The sequence below is a fragment of the Bos grunniens genome, chromosome X (genome assembly GCF_055505025.1).
Source record: "Bos grunniens cultivar Pamir isolate PY7600 chromosome X, Bosgru_T2T1.0, whole genome shotgun sequence".
NCBI classification, from domain to species: Eukaryota; Metazoa; Chordata; class Mammalia; order Artiodactyla; family Bovidae; genus Bos; species Bos grunniens.
In genome coordinates this window covers 48,353,642-48,360,565 of record NC_141194.1, presented here as the reverse complement: position 1 = coordinate 48,360,565, position 6,924 = coordinate 48,353,642, and the positions used below count along the sequence as shown (strand labels likewise).

The 6,924-nt window shown below is 40.9% G+C and overlaps 1 pseudogene; it reads right to left on the bottom strand.

Annotated features, from left to right (window-relative positions):
* Positions 1–4,733: 4,733 nt before the first annotated feature.
* On the bottom strand, positions 4,734–6,081 carry LOC147340283 (spindlin-3-like; annotated as a pseudogene).
* Positions 6,082–6,924: the final 843 nt, after the last annotated feature.

Sequence of the window (6,924 nt, the reverse complement as noted above, 5' to 3'; positions counted from 1 at the left end):
TCCATGGACAAAGGAACCCAATTGGCTACAGTCCAGGAGGTCGCAAACAGTGGGACACAACTGAGGGACTAACACTTTGAACCAGAAAGTACTGTGTATTGCTTCCTATTTCCTCCCTTTTCTCAAATGGTAGTTTTTATTATACTTCTGTGGCTATTTCTTCACAACTATATATTGAACTGGGCTGAAGGTTAGTTTATAATTTAACTACAGGTGACGAGACTGCTAAGATGATAGATCTGGAGATGTCTGCATATCAACTAGAGATCCTAAACTTAACATTAAATGTAATAACTGGATAAGACTTTAGGTTTTTCCCCTTTGAAAACATAAATTCACTACATGCAGGTGTGAACATTTTTTGAAAGTGGATATGTGGGAATAAGGGCCTCCCTGGTGGCTCAGTTGGTATAGAATCTGCCTGCAGTGTAGGAAACCCAGGTCCAATCCCCAGGTCAGGAAGATCCTCTGGAGAAGAGAATGGCTACCCACTCCAGTATTCTTGCCTGGAGAATTCCATAGACAGAGGAACCTGGTGGGCCACAGCCCATGGGATCACAAAGAGTCAGACACAACTGAGCAACTAACACATGCACACACACACACACACACACACATACCCGTGGGAATAAAGATGTCCACAGACGCTCACTACCCAAAGGAAGAAGCTATACCAGACGTTTGTGATTGGTTCATGGCATTCACTCCTCATGCCCATTTCACTAGAAATCCATTTAGTTCTAGGGAGATATACTTTAGGGTTCAGGAATGGAACATATGCCCTGGCTAAGCCAATCAGTGCATTTCATCCATGGGACTTCAGTGATTGGTCTAGGTATGTAACCTAAGCCAGTTCAGAATTCACCATAGGACATAGGTTATTTATTTTTATTTCCAGCAGACTGGAACTGCTGGTCTAATTTTGCCACCATGAAAAAAGACAGGCTGAGAATGGAATTGACATACAGAAGAGGGAAAATCTTAATGAATCACAGACACTGAGCCTGAGCCCCCATCAAAGCAAGCCTGAAGCCTATCTAACTTCTTGATTAGTTTAGTTATATGAATCAATAATACTTGGTAACTGTTTAAAGATATTTAAAAGGAGTTTCTTGTTACACACAGAAAAGCATTCTGTTATAAAAGGCAAATAAATTTGCATCTGGCAGTAGGTGTCAGTGTAAGCTGGAATAAAAAAGTGATTGTTCAGTTCATTTTTGAATAACTGATTACAATTAACTTTTTCCACAGTTTCAATTTATAGTTTATTCCCCTTTTAACTTCCTTCAATAAAAATATACTGGCCTTAAGGAGTTCCTTCCATAAAAATCAATCATGTTTACATACATTTCATATTCTACTACTCAGAAAAATTTACCTGGCACAATTGGTGGATTTGCAGTGACATTTGTAAATCCACATTGTAAATGTGGATTTGTAAGTTTTCATTAAATTAGGCTGGGATCTGAAGGTCTGAATCAATCATACCTCCTTCCCTTCCAGGTTCTGAACCAACTAAAAATATACACAGGAATCAAAGAGGGATTAAAATAGCAGCTTTAATATATTAAGAAATCAAAATTCATAACAGCATGTATAGTATGCCACAATTTGTATAAAAATTGATATACACATATATAATATACTTGTAAGTACATGGATTATCTCTGGAAAAATACATAGTAACTGGTAAGAGTGTTTATCTTTGGAAAGTGGAACTGAGGTCAAGGATGTGAAAAAAAGGAGACTTACCTTATACCGTGTATCCTTTTGAACTGTTTGATTTTTACCAGAGGCGTGTGTTTTTGTGCAAAATGACTCATATAGTAAAAATTTTTTAAGAATAAAAATAGATATTGGCTTTATTGCTGATAGAGCTGGACTGGAGGGCATGTTTTGGACCTAAGCCTGAAATGAACTTCTACTCCAAGTGTGAAGATAATTGATCCCCCACCCTAGAGGGTGAAAGAGGTCTGCAGATTAGATGTTTAGCCAATCATGTAGTGACAGACTATCTGCTTTCCCATTTCTTTCTGTGAGAAATGAGCTCAGGAGCCAACACGGCCCTAAGTTACATATCCATAGTAACCCTTTTCTCATGTTTCACCAAATTATTTCTCCTCCCACTTGGGAGACTGAATGAGTCACTAATAGAGATAGGTAGAAATTTTCTTCCATAATATTTTTGAGAGGCACAATTCCTTTTTCTTGTTCAGGAACATAGAGAGAGGCAGAGGATAGATCCTATCATAACTTTGGACATTTCTGTCCATATTGCCAACATCCAAGACAAACAGGGCTTGGTTATCCCTTTTTGGGGAGACCAGTAGGATCTTAGGAATGTCCTGCTCCCACTTGCCTAAGACTGGTGAGCAATTTTACTTTTGCTCCAGAAGGCACTGAAATAAGTCAGAATAGAACAGTAATTAAACTAATTCTAAAGCTACATACACCCCTGGCTGAAAATTCACTACTTTATTCTCAATTTATAATTATGTCCAACCACATTATCTGACACAGCTTATAAAGATTATACAATAAGCCCCAAAGATAGCATTAAAATACTCCAAATAACACAATGTCAACAACATAATGAAAATGCCTTAATTTGAACTGTATGAAAGCCATACCAGTTATTAAACTCCAAGGGAAAAATGAATGCCCCAAATGAAATTTCTTTTTTTTTTTTAATCCAAAAGAATTAAAGTCCAAAATCCTGCCTTCCCAAATTTCTTGTTTTTCTGATGTCAACCATACAGATCTCACAAAGATGTCTTGACAGATAATGCGGTTCCTTCAGCAGCTGTAGCCTGGACTGTCTTCCTTTTGATTTGGTGTAGTTCCTTTAGAACTTCAGGAGTTGAATTAATCTAACCCCACAATTGCATGTTTAAGAGTCCATGGGGTCAACAGGGCATAAGATCTTCACAGAATCAGCATCACATCTCCAAAATTAGAAGGCACACTAACCCTCAGCCTCTAAAACAGATACTCAAACACATTTATGTCTCTGGGACTTAGTACATAGGGTAATACAGAGGTAATACAATGTGCAACCCACATTGTAGTTGTCATCAAATATCTAAGGAGAGACTTAGTGACAGCAAAAGGAAAGAAAATAGACAGAGAATACATGGGAAAAGAGAGTATCTTCCTGGTTTCATCCTCAGCAGTATGTGGTCTCTCTGTGCCAGTAGTCTTGACTCTATGACCTGTGAACTTTAATTGGGAAGATACTACACAAGTGGTTGATTGTACCATCATGAGTCCCAACGCCACATCTGTGGAAGTCCATGGCCTGGCTGTTAGTGCTAATGGAGATTCTCTTAGAAACCCAATGAGAACACATTGGTTTTGACTGGGTGCTTCTCTCCAAAACTTTGCATATTTTTCAACCTTTCCAAAGTTGACTTTCCCTAATGCCTTTAATAGTGGAAGATACAAGGCCCATTCCATTACTCATTTTTTTGCTGAAATAGGGTTCACCCTTATCTGCATATGAGTTTCTTAGGCCCAGCCAAAAAACAGGATAAAGCTGAAAAAACACACTAACAAATATCTATTAGATTTCTATCTACTAATGCCAGCGTTTAAAACATTAAAGCACTTAGAATATGACTGTCTTTTGATCATCTAGTATATGTTTCATAGTCCTGCTAGGACACCATAATAAATGAGCTTACCAATTCCTACAAGGAAGCAAAGTCTATTTTCAGTCTTTTTAGTTCTAGCAAGTGCCTTTCCCACCTCATATGCTAGGACTCAGAAGTCTTCTAAGAATCTAATGAAAATGTAATCTAAACATTTTCAAAGCATGCCTTCTAGCATGGGAAAGAAATCTGTATCTCAGCCTGATTCCAGTTTTTTGTTCATTTTAAGGTCCTGAACAGATCTGCCAACCATGCTAAACCTAGCCTTTACCCTGTGACTGAGGACTCTAGCTAGAGCCTGACATAATGCTTCCTTGGGCTGGCAAAGCCCAATTGTGTTAAATTCTGTCTGCACAGCCTATGTCTGTAAAAACCCACTCCATGTCTGTCGGTACAAGCCAGAGCTATTGTAGACAACAAAAATCCTAATGCCATGATTTCTCCAGTTGCATTTGGTTCCTAAATGCTTACCCCTTAACAATTTTGTAAGATTTCTCAGCCTATGCACTAAAATACAAAATAACTGCCCTCTTGATTTTGAACCAAGTTGAACAATAAGTACAAGAATAAGACTTTCAGTACAGTTGGAATTTAAAATGCAACTTGGATGGAAGACCAACATGAGCCTCTCATTCCTTTCCCAAATTAGACATTTGAAGTCACCTAAGGGGTGGGTTGAAGTTGCCAACATACTTAGCCAGCCATATTGAATATCTCAGGAAGCTTCACACTTCAGTGAAGATTGTCTAAATGACCAAAAGAATGAGGCAAGAAGTCTTCAGTTACCTTTAGTCTATTAACACCACCCAAGGTAAAAATATGGGCCAATGAATGTCAGACTTTACCCTTCTAATTAGATAAGTCAATCATTCTAATGTGGGGAGGAACACATAAAAAGTTAGAGGTAAGGGCAGAAGGATTCTTCAAAACATGTCTGGGAGGGTGGAAGTTTTAATTTTTTGCCAGGAAAATATGTGAAAAAGAGGAGAAGATGGTTCTTACAAATTGTAAAGCAATCAAGACTTTTTGTGTGTTCAGATTCTACAATCTGTCTCACATATTTGGCAAATTTCAAAATGACCTCTAAGATGTTTTTACCAAATCATAGACATAGATATGGAAATCATCATCAAATTTGATGAAGTACAAGAGGGTTTTGCTTCCACCTGATGAATGACCATGCCAATTCTCTTGGAGCCATCCTCCTTGGCATATTCCACTTGTTTGCCTAATAGGCTGTCTATGACTTCTCCTGGCTCCCTCTCTGTGAGAGGAGAATCATTGGAATCTGGAAGGATGTGTAGGTCACCATCTTTATAATCATCTAAGAGCTGGTACATATATAATCCAGGATCTTTCTCATAGGTAATGTAAAACCACGTATTCATGACAGGTGCCTGAGCTAAGACCATCCCCCTCCATTCATTTTTGGAACCTTCCTCTGTCTCAAAAATATGTTCCACTGCTTTGCCAATCATAATTTCCATTAAGTGTGTATCACTGATTCTAGATGATGCAACTCTATTAGGAAGGACTTCAAGTGATGACAGTCTTTCATCTCTGTGAAGTTCCAATCCATAAACACAGTCAAATCCATCATATTTTATGATACAGAGAGGGATTTACAGGTATCTGATCCAGAATGGTTCGCTTCCACTCTCTTTGAGGTTCATCTCCGTCTTTCCATCCATGCCGAATTCTGCAGCCCACGATATTCCTTGGAGGGTGGGAGATGGGTCTGCTCCTATGCTTCTTGTGTGCAGCTTTTCTCTTCATCATGATAACAGACACACTGGCATGCCCTGAGCCTGTCCTGGACCGCTGCCCAGAAGCCGTTTTTGCGAGCGGGGTCTTCATGCCTGCGCGGAGCAGAGTAACAAAGCAGCCCAATAAAGGAAATCAAGAAAAAATAAATTCAATGCATGACATGGTGAACTTTATCTCCTAAAGAGTGCACTCCATGCACACACGCCCAGACGCCCGTTTTCCTCTAAAGCTAGGCAGAAAAGCTGGAAATCCCCTGCACCGTGCGTGCAAGCAGTAACCTTCCTCCCTAGCTAGTTCCAGCTACGCTAGTGCTATGGAGTTCTGGTTGTAGTCAGAGAAATAGAGGGCACCCCTTTATTCCTCCCGCCCTGCGTCCAACACTGTCCAGGCCAGAGGGCAGAGACTCCCCCAAGCAGGGGATAGCGGGCCTCGAGTGCCCAAATCGGACACCTCGCTGCTGCCCCCGCTGGGAGGCTGTGTCAAAGGAGGACCAGCAGACGGCGAGTTAGGTGCTTGCAAGAGCTAGGAGGGAGGATCTTTAGGCGAGGAGCGTATCAAGTGGGCTGCTGGATAGGCGGACAGGACGGCGGCAATGTCTCCGTAACTCTACTTGGGGGGCGCCTTCCGCTCCCTCTCGGTGGCAGCGGCGGCCCCTCTGCCACATCGGATTCCCACCAGTCACTGCAGCCGCCAGTCTCCTCCCTCTTTTCCGTAGAGCTCAGCTTCCTGCCAGGAGAGAGGCCTCTCCTTCCCGTCCAGCACCTCGCCCTCCCCTACCCGCAATTCTCCATCCACCACTGCCTTGGGCGTGGGAGTAGTTCTTTGGTTCCTTGCCCCGCCCCTTTCCAAAATCTGGACCGGCCTGCCCAACAAATCCCCTCTCCAACCGCCTAGCGCCGCTTCTTCAGTTCTGGGCTCCCAGATTCCCAAACCCCATCCGTAACTCCATCTCTGTACTCCTGCCGCATCTGCTTTCCATCCTCCAGGAATTTGCCCTTTCCTTTCCCCCTGCCATTCTGGAGTTACTCTTTATTAAGGAAACCTGCCTTTTCCTGTCACTTAAGGGAGTTTGAGGTTGGAGGAGAGAAATGCACAAGTGCTCAGTCTGCCATCTTGATTCAGTATCTCGGTAATTTTTACTGACTGGTAGTCAATGAAGCAGATATATTTTCTGGATATATTTTCTTGATATATCCAGATATATTACTGGATTTATTGAGGATAATATTTTTTTCTTTTTCACCGATTACAGAGAAATTGTATGGAAAATGTGGGCACGGTATACAACCTAGCAAATCGACAGGAAGAAAGTAATCAACTATAAATCCATCTCGTATGCACCAAGGCTTATAGCAAAATATTAACACTTTCCATTGTCTTTATAAAATAAACTCTTACAAAGCTGGGATACTTTTGCATACGCTTTTTCATGGGGTGTCCTTTTCCATATAAAATGAGTATTTAATGAGTTTACTAGATATTGTCTGAAATGTTTTGTACTGGCTTC